The following is a 14,195-nucleotide window of genomic DNA, read 5'->3' as shown; positions in this document are numbered from 1 at the left end:
CTGGAGTTCAGAACCACAAGAAGGTGACATCACCCCCTAGGGACATAATGAGAGCGTGATGAGTTCACTTAGCTGGGGCCCTTGGGCTTAATATATCTCATATTGTGCTATGAGAATGCTGAGGGCCTCAGTTCAAGTTCAATAGCCAGGACAGACCTATCCCGTTGCACACACATCCACCCCCCCCCCCACCCCCACCCCCATCCTGTCAGTGGGGTTTCTCTCAGCCTCATACTTGTAGTTAGCTGTTATCTGTTAGCCATGTGTGAATGTGTTGCTGTCTCAGTTTTCTGCTGATAGCCCTTCAGATGTTCATAACAGTCAACGCCACAGAGGTAATGACAATTTACAGTTAAGACACACTGAGTGAATGTGTTTTTAGTCCCCAACATTTTTTTTTTTCATTTTGGTACTGTAGGCTTAAAATGTTACGTTAATGGCATCTCGGCAAGAAACGTGACTGCATCCAACCACACCACATCAAACGTTACAGTAATGATTTGTTACCTGAATCTCTGAGAAAACACGACCCTGTTATCATTAACATTTTGCTTTAACACACATCGATAAATGGCAGCGGATGGAAACGTAAACGATTCGGTTGTGGTGACCTTTTAGGGCTGGCATCATCTGAGGTTTCAGCAAGCTCTGCGCCAAAAGGGAAGAGCGCTAGGCCATGAGAGTAGGCTAAGATTACAGATGCTGATAGCACAGGGCAGACACCCTGTCCCTCTCTGCCAGCAACCTGCACCATCACGAAACAACATGCTAATTACTGAAGGTCTCACAAAGGTTATCGCTGTGGCATTCATGGAGGGGAAACGGTAGATCTGAAGGAAGCCTTGCCACAACATTTAAATGAAAAGAGTCTATTTTCCCCGGGAAGAGAAAATAAGGTGTCCACATCATTAAACTCCATTTATTCATCACAGGCTCAGTACACAGCTTATGGCCAACCAGTCTTCCTCTGTGAGTCTTCCTCTGCAAGGACTCTTGACTTGTCACGTGCCAAAAATCTACAGGCAATGGTTCGTTTATAAAATTCACACTCTCAGTCACTTTTTTCCAGGAAACTTCATACACATATTTAAGCTTCAATCAGATATACTGTAACTGTAAAATGGTAAGTGTAAAATAAACTACAAATAATTTCTCAGGGACTTCCCCCCCACCCCCCCACCCCCACCAATCCACCCACCTACCCACAGACAGCCTTGAGAGTGTTTGCAGCCGGTGTAACTGTGGAGGGGGTGTGGTCAATGCCTTGAAGCCTGGAAAACACGCTCCTGCCCCTGACTGTGGTCTGCAGAGCAGAGCACAGACCTCATGAGTGAATGTTCGTGCAGACTGAGCCTCCCACACGTAACCACACCACCAGGCAGAGACAGCGGTGCTTCCTCAGAGACCCAGGCTTCAATGCAGGTCTGAAGAGAACAAACACTCACAGCCTGTTTTGGGAGTTTCTATCCTACTTTTTCCAGTCTCCTCGCTGTACTCGGCTCAGACCCCTCAGGAGGTCAGTGGAGGGGGGGGGGGGGGGGGGGGGGTGCAGATCCTTTTAACTTTTAAGGAAAGGTAGGAGAGTAAAGAAATGTGTTTTTAGTGGGAGCCCCAAAACACAGAGAGACACACCACGGTCTACTCTTGTCTCCTTCTTCACGAAAGGCCAGTTACAGTAGGTGGGGATGTTTCCCATATTTTCACACAGAAGATGGGGGCACCTTAGAGAACTGCAGGTGTAGTATCAAACAAGTGCGTACACAGGCTGTCTGAGCCACTCTCCACCCACACTCCGTTCATCTCAGCAATGTATAAAATACAGGATAAACAACGTACAAACAACTTAGCATATGTGCCAACTTTGCATGCAAATGGCAAATCTCATTTGAGTGAAGCAACCTCAAGGCTAAGAGAATTAGAGGGAGATTTTTTTCTCTCTCTCGTCTCGTAAAGGCATAATGTGGCAGCGCAAAGGCGCACGGAGTTCCGCAGCGAGACAGATCTGCTCAAGTTATGCAACGAAATTTACTCTTGAGCGCCCATGCATGTTCATGACATTGAGCGTCTGTGACTGGAAGTAACAACGGTTCACTCTGAAAATGCAGATGGCGATATTAAAAAAAAAAAAAAAAAAAAAAAAAAACTTTTTCAGTGTACCAAAATAGTTCTGGTATGGCCTGAAGTAAACTGTAAAACTGAAATTCTCCACAAAACCCACAGTGATAAGAGTCCCAGCTCTTGCTGTTTGTATTCAGCTTAATAAATTATGTTACATTTATGCTCTCTTTTCAACATTAGCCGCTAGCAGTCCTGCTCTCTAAAGGTCTGAAGGTGAATGTCAAAAAGCAGCATCTTTCTTTTTCCCATACTTTAGATGCCCTTTTCCTGGAGAAGGGGGCAGCAACAGCAGAACAGAGTGCAGCGAACTCATTTTTTTGGAGCCTTTCTCTGCGCCAGAGACAAGATTAAGCAGAAGAGAAGATTTCTGTTGCATTCGGAAATACAAACGTAAATCCCTCAAATGATTAAGGTCACTCACGCATTCCGCAAACACTCTCTTCCCTCCAACGCACGGAAAGTACGCTTTGGGCATCATAGTTTAAGGGAACCAGATACGGGATAGAATGCAGAGCCCCCATTCCACAACAGCACAGGTGTTACTAAACTGTTACATTTTGTTCTGACCAAATGTTTGGTTTGTTGGGTGTTTTGTTTTTGATTTTTTTATGATTAATTAAGGGTGTTTTGAATGCTATCCTCAGTTAATGATTAGCATTATCATAGAAGTCTCAGGGGCTACGTGATCACAGTATGGCCTCTTAATACCAGAACTATAAATGGTACCTTCAGCAAGAATAGAATTCATTCATGAAACGTTGGATTGAAATAACCATAATAAACATCCGCTGTTCTGTGCTGTTTTTCTGTTGAAAATGGCTCTTTCCCATCTGCCCCGCGCTAACAGTACATGTGTGGTAATAATCTGTACATCTTGAATGAAATTATGCCTGATATGATTAAATTCCCAGAAGCCTTGCCCAAGGCTGGATGGCTTATGGGCTCAGAGCCCTCTCCTGAGTTCCATGAAGCTGCCTGAACCACAGTGGGCAGAGAACGCTATTTTTCCAAGTCGTTGGTATAACCCAGGAGGGAGACTAAACCTCACAACCTCGCGGATTGAGTGCAGATACTTTGACCTGATGCCCACCTGAACTAGCCAGGTTAATGGATGAATGATGCAGCACATCCGCTCTGGGTGATTATTCATGCAGGGATATATACAGCGTCCTGATCCTCTTTACAGTCCCAAAATACCCGTTACACAACCGTTGGGCAAGCAGTCCTATAGGAGCTACACAGAGAGGGCAGATTGTGTTCTGAACTTGTCAGTGGTTCTATGTGAGCTCCCTATAAGGGCAGTTTTGCCATTATTAGAGTCTCCTGTCAGACCCCTAAATGGCCAGTAAGCATTCTGCACCTCCAGAGGCTGTAACTCCACAGGGTGACATTATCATAGCAACTCACAGGAGACCCTTTTGGTTCATCACAGTGAAAACTGTGGTCGTCAGTGAATGAATGAAGCTTAATCTAAGTGCAATGTGCCTCGTCCTTTTCTTTGAGAAGACTGAAGAAAGGTTTGTTTCCCACTCAACATTGTAAGCTCAATGGTTACTGAAATTTCAAGGGCAATGTTGTGGAAGAAGCATGAAAACCACAAAATTTGGTTGTTGTTAAAGGCAAAGCACATCACAGTTAGACTGAGAAAAATCCTTTGGTTCTCACCTGTACTGGAAGCTGTGTCTTGTTTCACAACCCAGATGTCACTGTAACATTTGGATAGTACTCACTGTCCGCATCATCACTTTCACCCGTCCAAACCTTTGCGTGACTGAACCATTATTTATGAAAATGCACATCTCTGAAACATAACAGCAGTGTGCGTGTGTGAAAGGTGTGGTCCAAGCAGGTATCATAACCTCAACCTCTATAAAAGACAACAGCCCAAACAATAAACACTAGCAGCCCACAGAACAACAGCTCCGTGTCCCTTATACGGGTGCCTAATCGAGCTCTTAATGCAACCCATTGGGAGCAACATGTAATAATGAACACAGTGAGCTCCGCTCCACTGAAGCATTACAGATGACCTCAGTGCACACTGACATCACACAGCCTTTAGACAGGTATATACTGTAGCTGGCTTTCTTCCACTTGGAAACCACATCTCATACAGGCCTGAAATCCCCAGGCTGGTGCCTCTGGGAGTCTGCAGCTTGGTCCTTCTCCACACACTCCTGCTGCCATTATGCCCTCTTGTCCCAAATATGCAAAATTAAGACTCACACATATGCAGAACACAGGTGTTAGAAGGACAGCACATATTGAATGTAACAGGATTGGTTTGGTGTTGCTGCTTTACTAAGGTATAACACTAGTACCCCCAAGCGATAATAAAGCCCAATAAAATCAAACAAAATATATACTTGGGGTGAAACGGTTTTGGTGAATGCTTCAGGGATTATGGCTGATTACACAACCTTACACAAAATGCAGTAACACAACATAACTGCATGTGAGACACATGTAAGGAAGAGCTAAATGCATCTCCTGAAGTTACGATGCAGCTCGATTTTGAAACCAGCCTGTTCCGCTAGGAACAGCTGGCGTGATGTAATGTCCGAACCCCTGGAAGAGAGATTCTAAAGAGCAATCAATATCCAATTCCACGGACTGAGCTCAACTTAGGGAGATTAATAAACAGGACACTCAAATGTTTGTTGTGTAAAAGCTCTGTTTACACAACATTGTGTCATGCCAGTATATGAAATACTGTAATCTGGCAGATGGCCCGCGTCCCCGGCTGGCTTCACATTAACTGGGCCAGGAGACCAGGGTTTAGGCTTTAGGAGACTCTATGGGACTCCAGATTTGTCCTCGTTGAAATGTATTATTAAAAAAAAAAAGGATTAGCGGCAAAGGCAGCTTAATCGTTTGCAAAATGGAGTGCACCCCGTGGCTCAGCGTTCACGGAACGCAGACGCATCAGCAGACACCAGAGCGCAGCTGCCTATCAGAGCCAGGCTCCTCTGTCAGCTCCACGCTCTTTGCGGCACGCTCCAGCTGCAGAGTTACGAAACAGCGCTTTTCCTGTGGGCCGCGCTGGGCTCTTATAACGCGGCGTCTGGCTCTGACACAGCTGCACTGCACTGAGGCTGGCACGACGCTGCCACCGGAGCGGGGCACTGCTGCCTTTGCCGTTTTCCCGCCACTGCTGGAAGCTGATCTTCAGCCGGAGGACTTCTATCCCCACCTCGCTCTGCCCAACCACCAAAAATTCTCCGCTCCCCTCTGGCCGAGCCTGGTGTCGACGTGCCAACAAGCAGCACACCTGCAGTCACAGCTGGGGGCACCTGGACTCAGCCTCTCCAAACCGCACCTTGCCTCCCCGCCTGTAGGCCAGGACAGTATACTTCCAACGCCCACAGGTAAGAATACCGAATACCTGCCCCTCCCACCGCCTCACCCCCGCGTCGCGTACCATTCCCCTTCTCTCTTTCCCTGTTCATACTTCTCTTTTACATTGGCGATGAACCAATGAGCCTCTGTGTGAAATCAGATGAAATGAAACCGATAGGTCAGATAGAGCATGGCGTCCATTCATCTGCTTTTGCACAGTGGTGCGTTTACCAGAGGGAACTCAAGCCGCATGGTTTCAGCAGAACCAGCACAGACATTCCTATTGGGCTGCATTTCCTGCCTTCACAGATGCTGCTGACACATTCTTAAAGTCATTGGCCTTCCTGATGCATGCATTCTAATTCAGACTGCAGTAAAGAGAAGAAGTGCATTCACAGCACAGGACTTCTCCTGTCCAGGTTTTTGTCTAAGATTGAAAGCACCTCGATGCACTTGCTGTTCCTCTTCTCTCATTCTGTAGGTTCTGTAATGATTGTACAGTAACAGCCCTGTCATACTCAACACTTGTGACTAATGATCAAGCATCACTCCATTTATGGTTTGTGTGGCTGCTTGTTATGCTTGTTTATTGTTCTTCACAAAATGCTGGTTACCTTACAATGCAAAAAATGAAAATCTGCTCATGCAATGTGATGTTTTCTTGCTTCTGTGGCATTTGTTGATGATTTAAGAGGAGATAAATGTTTTATGAAGAGGCCTTGGCCTCTTCCAGTGATCGGCGAATGATCAATAACAACGTGAGTCTGTCCAAAGTTGCCTAAAGAAGTGAAACGGTGTCTGGGACAAAGCAGATTCATCACAATGGCAGTAATATTGTACTTGTCACTGCTTACTTCTGCCATAAGGGTGAGATAACACTGGGCATCAACCCAAAAATGTTAGAGCTCATCTGGTCTGCTTGAGAGATGTAATGTCAACAACAAATAGAAGGCAAATCCTCATTCGACTGCAGCATCAACATCTTGCGAGCGGTTATGACAGATGTACTGCTGCAGCTGAATGCATGCTCAGCACTCACAAAAAAAAGTGAAAGTCCTTTCATTTCTGAGAAAGCAGAACAGCTGACCCCTGTTTTAACCTCGCTGGCTTGAATGCGCTCTGCAGTGATGTGTGTGTGCGTGTGTGTGTGTGTGTGTGTGTGTGTGTTTGTGTGCGTCCGCGGACTAGCACATAGCGTACTTATGAAATTAGCCCTGTTTGAACTGCGCAGCCAGGGGGGCTGAGTAGCACTGTGTACAGTACAGAGGGAGGAACACAGAGCAAACATTCGCCGTCCTGCGTCCCTTGGGAAAACGCTTCTGAGCTGCACAACGAGCGGCGGCGTCCTCGAGGCCTGCTTTACGTCGCAATGCAAGACCTGCCGTGAAATTGCGCCGATCTCACCGGAACATTGGCTTGTAGGAATGCTTAGGAATGTTCCAGAGCACAGAGGGCATTCTCTTCCTCGTAAGGGGAGGAAGGAGGTATGGGCGACCAGAGGCGGGGTCAACGGAGGATGGCGCGACTGGCCGATCTGCGTGAGGCCACTGCTTGCATTCTCTTTGCAAGGACATTTGAAAGGGCTCTTAAGCAGAACCTCTGAGAACAAGTGTCTTCTGAGAGGATTCTGAGAGTTTTGTTTTCTAAGAGCAGGACTGCAGGCATGGCCGCTCTGCTCAGGGTCAGGGCTGGCACTGGGGTTCAAGGGGCCTGAGGAGTTGAGCCAGGGGGTGTTACATAGCAAGCCCATCCACCTCAGACCTGATCAGGGCAACAGCAGTCTGCACACACGTCCTCATGTTTTTGGTCAGTCTCTTTCTGGGAGATCAGGGGTCACAGGGATCACGGGCATGGCAGTACCAGGGCAGCTTATTGGCCAGTGATGCTAGCACAGGCCCTGCTGACTGGAGCAGAAACACAGACACTGTCTGTGCTTTCAGAGCTTTCACAGTGTGGGCTGTTTAGTGGGAATTAGCTGAGTGAATTTGTCATTGTATATACAGTATTTCACCTTCTTGGTGAATTAACACACTTTGAGTGTGGGTCAGACACCGCAGGGGTGAACAGGCAGAAATCCAGAGCAGGACAATCCTATGTCATCAAATGTATCAGTCAAAAGCTCTGGTTGCAGTTAGACAGTTACCGATGCGGGGCCGCCATGATCGTGGCAGTGGTAATGACACTTGAGTTGTTTTCAGCAAACATACACAGGGAGCACGTCAGGATGTCACAACAGAGCTTTTGTCTTGATGGATGATTGGCTGTGTGCACAGGCTTGTTACGAGGCCATGAGGAACACATATGCACACACCATCTGGACTCAATGTAGCCCCGCCATGTTTAATTCTTCAGAGGAAGAAAATGTAAAACAAACCATTTTTTTTAATTGTGAGACCCAAACCTCACTGTTTCTGCCTCCAGTACAAATGCTGGCCAACAATAACAATATGGAGATGTCTATAAGAGAAAGAATCAAAGCTGTTCATGGTACCGTTGTCCATGTTTTGTTCTTGTTTTAATTGCAGTCGTCATAGCACGCATTGGATTGATCAGTGAGGTACTATACATACAAGAATCACCACACTCTGTGGAGACCTAGGCACAGACACAATTTAACTGCAATGCGCTCAGTTCTTTGATTGAATCGCACATTTAATCAAAAAGTCAAGAAGTGTCTTTTATGCATAAAATATCATTTTCATTAGCTTGAATGACTAACTCATAGGGCAGTCTAAGCAAACAAAAACAGTAACCGCACTGAAAAAGTACTCAAAAGTTCAAAGTAAAGTAAACCATGTAGGTTTGAATCTGGGCCTTAACCTGATTCACTAGCTTCTATCGCTGTATGGAATGGGAGCAGAGTATGAAGAGCTGGAAGCTCGTACTTGGAGCTGACGTTGGGTGGGGCTGGATGCTGGGGTGTTATTTATGTGAACTCACATTCAGGATGGGCTACCCCAGACTGTGACCTGGCAGACGCAGCAGAGCAAACTCAGAGCGTTGTAGCTGCTGGGGCATTGGGCAGAGTCATTGCTGGGTTGTCTGACCCCTTGGGGTCAGACAGCAGAAGTGTGAAAACTGTGGCCAAGCCTCGGTGAAAGCGGAGCTGTGAGATGCACCGCAACAGTAAAGCAATGAATGAATGAACGAATAAATAAACAAATAAAGCTAGATGTCAGCCAGAGTAATTTTGGGTGCAGTGATTTCATTTCCATGCATTGGAATGTATAATCACTATTGCATATTGAGAGTGAGCATTATTTTTAACAAGCTTCATATTTTATCATCGGTCTTGTCAACCAGGGCCTCAATAATGTACTGATGAGAAAAGCCGTTTAGAGCAATGTGTCTGTCATCAGTACAAAGAAACGCAATTAAAGACACAATTAAACTTGAATGAAATCTGAATTTCTGTGAGATCTTGTTTTATTAGCATTAGTAGCATTATTATGCCACTGTTCACCCTATGGGCTTCTTTAACAGTTACCCAACATGGATCCGTTGTATTACATTACATTATAGTACATTATTGTCATTTAGCAGACCCTCTTATCCAAAGCAACTTCCAGAGGTTACAATTTTTACATGTTATCCATCTATACAGCTGGATATTTGCTGAGGCAATTGTGGGTTAAATACCTTACCTGGGGGTACAACAGCAGTGCCCCAGCGGGGAATCAAACCAGCGACTTTTCAGTTACGAGCCCCTCTCCTTACCACTATGCCGCGCTTCTGCCCAACACTGCTGTGAGAAAATAAGGGCCCAGTGAACACCTGCTTTGCATGCTCAGTCGAATATCTTTGGGGGCTTTTATTTTGGCATGTGATGCTCTCTAAGAGTCTCTGTAGAAAGTGGTGGTAAAGTTAAGGTTTAAGTTCCTGTTGTTGACCCAGAGACACAGAGGGATACGCTGTTCAGTGAATTCTTCAAAATCGTGCCTTTCAGGTCAGAATGTCTCCTGAATGGTAGCTTCCAATGAATACACAATGTAAAAAAAAATATGAAGGACAGTGCCCTCAGCTATTTTTGATCCTTTTTGTTCCTCACTGTTATTTTCGCTCCTTATTTTAGTTATTTGTCAATGCTCTAAGCTAAAAGTAATATATTTTTTTACATTTTCAGTCCAGTCATGTGGTACGACTGTTTTTCCTCTGGAGTAATGCTGATGTTTTTGTTTTGTTTTGTTTGATTTCCAACAAGAATTTGCTTCAATGAGCTGAAAAAAGAACAACTTATCTGATCTAAAGTCGACCAGAATCAGGTGTTTCTGAAGTGCAGTTACATAGGTTGCTGTTGCTGTTATGCGCTGTGTTGTTAAACAGACATGCAACAACAATAAAACTGTGCGTCTTATGTGGTTTGTGAGGCTTGTTGTTTCCTGTGTTAATGAGAATCATTTAAAATAGATCCACAGCCCAAGGCAACACCACTGAGAATTTCCCCTCTTCAGTATATACAAGTAATGGGGCATTATTCACATTTCAGTTATGGTGATATATGTTGCAAATATAGTATGTAGTGATATCAGTGGCAAAAAGAATCAAATTTGCATTTCAAGTTGAATTATTGATGTATTAATTGAATGTGGAAGCGCACAGATTCACCTCAAAATGTTATAACGAAAATTTCAATACTTGTCATTCAAACCCAGTTTTTGCAGTCAGTCTACAGTGGGCTCCCAGTCATTGTCTGCTGATGACACAGCTGAGGTTGACCCACTTGGGAGTGCTAATATTGATTATTTTCATGGTCAGCAGTGCCACCATGTACTGTGAGGGTCTACACTCAACCTAGGATATGCTGCTTGCATTGTAAAATTCTAAGAAAAAAAAACTATCCCTAAGAGGAACTAGAAATCAGTCTTCAGCTTTCTGTGTAGCAGCTGGGCACACCAGGTTAATAACCTGTACAATATGAATGCCTAAATATGTCCAACCAGGCACTTTCAATGGGATTTATTCTCAAAGAATGGCTCTTGGTGCTCTTTTAAGTTTGGTAACCATTGATATATATTTATTTATTTATATATATATATATATATATATATATATATATATATATATATATATATAGCATATTCAAAGAACAAGTGTTCTATCTGCTGTCTGCATCAGGAACCACTGCTACTAGTCCATTTAGACTGCATTTATATGCTTTCATGTTCCATGATTTCTCCTTGGAGTTTAAAATGTCTGGGTTTTGAATGCTCCAGGGTTCTATGTATCCCTATATAGTACAGAATGAAAACCGCACAGAAGTGGTGCTTCTTCTGTGTGTTGCTCCTAGGAAGGTCCTGGAGTCAGAGCTCATCTGCATCAAATTGGATTTGTTAGCAGGTGACTCCTGGGGCTCGGTGGAAAGGCCCCTGTTCCCATAGCGATGTGGATTATACTCCAGTTACTGTTAGGTAGGAGGTTACACGGCAACAGTCAATGAACCCACACAAACAAATATGCCCATACTGGGCCTCAATGCAATCCCCTCAGGGGGACCAAATTTCTTTTCATTCTTATTTTACTGCAACTATTGTGCCAGCGCCTCGTTTTAAAGGGCACTGCTATTTCTTGCCTAGAGCTGAAAAGCATATTTTTGAAACCTAAAATTATTTTTTAAAGCAGAAATTAAGGTTATCTTTTGAAAAGACATGAAAAGCTTCCCAAGGGATGATGTTATACACAGAGGAACAATGAATGAACTTTCAGCTGGAATTGCTGCAATATCTGATACAGAAGTCTTTCCTTTTAAGATCAACAAACAGTGATTAATTTGCTGTTTCAAATACAGGACAGTAACCGCCACACAGGTGGCACCTATACACCTGATATTACGGTAAACTCGGTGTGAGTCAGCTCTCTCTCTCCCAGCTTTTGCCCCTCTACGGGCGGGGCTCAGCCGGAAGAAGGAAAATTTCCAGACGTGTGAAGGTTCTAGAGGTAAACACCTTCCAGCAACACGGAGGGTGATTTACGTGACCTGAGGGGCACAGATCGACCGAAGGGCTGACCAAAGGGCTGACCTCGGTCGTTAAGGGTTATCCGTGGCCCAGAAAAACCCGGTGCGAGACCGGCCAACTGGGTCCCGCTCAGACACGGCTCCAGTTACTGCCCCGTGACTCTCATAGAAACCTTGCGGGTAATTTTCCACAGCCACCAGGAACGGAAAAAAACAGGTGACCCAAAGACACCTTGAGTAAGGTGCAATACCATCCATACCATAACAAACATCAGTAATCCAAGTGCTATAATCCCCTTCCCACACCTTAAAAGACCTTATAAAATGGGCTGTTTATGTTCTGCATTCTGACCGGCTGAGGAAACATTATAGCAGTGCTATAATCATGATATTCTCATGGCTATTCAGGACTCACAATTGCACCATCTGACCATCTGCAGAGATATTTAGGAATGTGTTATCACAAACATTTTGATGTGTTTGGTTCAATGGCAGGCATCAGAAAGGTGTACTCAAATGACATGGCACAGTAATACACAAGATAGCAAATACAGGGCTGGAGGCAAGAGAAGTCACGTATAACACTACGCACAGGTGTGAACCTTTGATACAGAGCAGGAAATTTTGGAGCAACACTCTGACAAAGCATTAACACCAATATTGCTGTAGCAGCTGGATCATGTTCTCAAGAAAAGGAGAGTTTCTTCAGTGGGTGTGTTATTAATGTTCAAATTAATATGTAGAAAGACAGGCAAAAGAATGTACTCATGTAATTGCTATACTTTTTTCCCGAGACATGCTTCCTTGGCAACACATACAACAGGTGGGCACATAAAAAAACTGTTTGCTAGCCAACATTAGCTTACATTTGATTTAAATTCTAAATGAATTCAACTGTTACAATTAGTAAGCCCAATATAAATATATTAGAGTAAGTGTCAAGTTTTAAAGGGACTCTATTTGGTGAGGAAAGGACATCTATCGTATGGATAATCTTTTACAAAACAATTACAAATTTCAATATAAATGTCTCATGTCTTCAGAGATACCGAAGATATTGCTTTGCAAATCAGTTACGTAAAGAGAAACAGGGCACTTGAGGCCTTGTGGTATATCAGGATTATTGGCACTGCTGGGCTGACTGCAGTTACTCGGCTGTCCTTCATTCCCCACAGCGAGTCTTGTGCCAATATTCCTTATATACCAAGTGCCTTATTGCTTTAATCAGTAATACATATGCCATGCATTTGTTTTATGAAACAAAATCAACATGCCAATATGTTTAAATAAATGCTGCGCTTCAGCAAAACTCTATTTACTTTGCCATTTAGGGACTTTTTATTTATTTGTGTTGATCAGCCTTTAGCAGAGAGCTGCTGTTGTGTGACAGTTGAAGACATTATTCAGTCTGCTGGATGGATGTAGGGCCCAGTATTTTCCTGCCTTGTTGTTGTTATAATCAGCTGTGAAGTTTAAAAAAAAAATAGATCTATACTGATGTATTTTACATTTGCTGCACTGCCAGTGTTTTCTGGAATCCTAATTCTTCTGAGTTTTGTCTCATATTCTGAGGAATAGTTGAGTGTTGGAAGGTTCTGGAATTTTGCATTTTGTACTGTCAAAGCAGACCACATAAAAATATGAGATTTACGCATATGAGGAAAGAGTATGGTGGTTGGCACGGTGTGTGTGTGTGTGTGTGTGTGTGTGTGTGCGTCTGCATGTGTGCGTGTGAGATAGAGAGATCGTGTGTGTTTCTGTGTGTGTGTCTGTGCGTGTGTGTGTGTGCGTGTGAGATAGAGAGGGAGAGATAGTGTGCGTTTCTGTGTGTGTGTGTGTGTGTGTGTGTGTGTGTGTGCATATGTTTGTGAGTGTGTATAGGAAATGCCCTTTATCATGCACAGTGGATCTAATCAAAGGTCACTCACCCATGTTTCCTTACACACCTTCAGTGACTTTCTTCAGAAACACAGCCTTGACGTACTTCAGACTTGTTTTGGTTTTACTGGTGTGCAACCAGTTGGCCTCTGCACTTTTTAAAAAACAGCATGTTGTTAATACCAGTATATACCCCTCTTTCTCTCTGTCAGCCTTTATTCAGCTATCAGGAATAGTTCAGTCCATTAACTTGTGTCATTTAGCAAATACTCTCATGCACAGCAATTTACAAAGCAAGTGTATAAAGTGTGTCTGATAGTACATGTTGGCCCTCTTCTATGTTGTAATGTAGATCCACAACTTTTGAGAAACACATTAATCTATATAAACACTTTGAAGGAGTCACTGTGTGGCAAGTCTGCTAGTATGGTAGCATTGGGGACTAGGTATAGTCAAGTCACTTGTGGGTTTTTTCACTACATTTAGTGGCAAGTGGCACATTGTAGCTTATTCAATGAGCTCCTGTATTCTCTCCCATGGCAGTTTACGGGAGGCAGACTAATTGCAGGATGTTTGACCTAATGAGGGTCATTTCCAGTGAGGTAGACCTACGAGGGCCGTCTGTGAGGGCCTTGTGCGAGAGGAAGGATGTTGCAGATCTTGGCAGCGTGCTGTGCTGAAATGCACAAGCCATCCCCAAACAAAAAGACAGAGCCGTCGGTCTGCTAGTAATCTCATTTATGTTTCCTGGCTGGATTCTTCAAGACACTCCTTCCTCCCCGTACATGAAGCTTAAGAATATAATCATTTGGAGGCTATGGTTAGATACTCTGTGATGGAGGCAAAAGAGTGGGGCAATGGTTGCCTAGCCATGGCCTATCATGTTTTAATGTGAAGCATGAAGTTA

The sequence above is a fragment of the Megalops cyprinoides genome, chromosome 20 (assembly GCF_013368585.1).
Source record: "Megalops cyprinoides isolate fMegCyp1 chromosome 20, fMegCyp1.pri, whole genome shotgun sequence".
NCBI classification, from domain to species: Eukaryota; Metazoa; Chordata; class Actinopteri; order Elopiformes; family Megalopidae; genus Megalops; species Megalops cyprinoides.
This window is presented reverse-complemented; position numbering follows the sequence as displayed.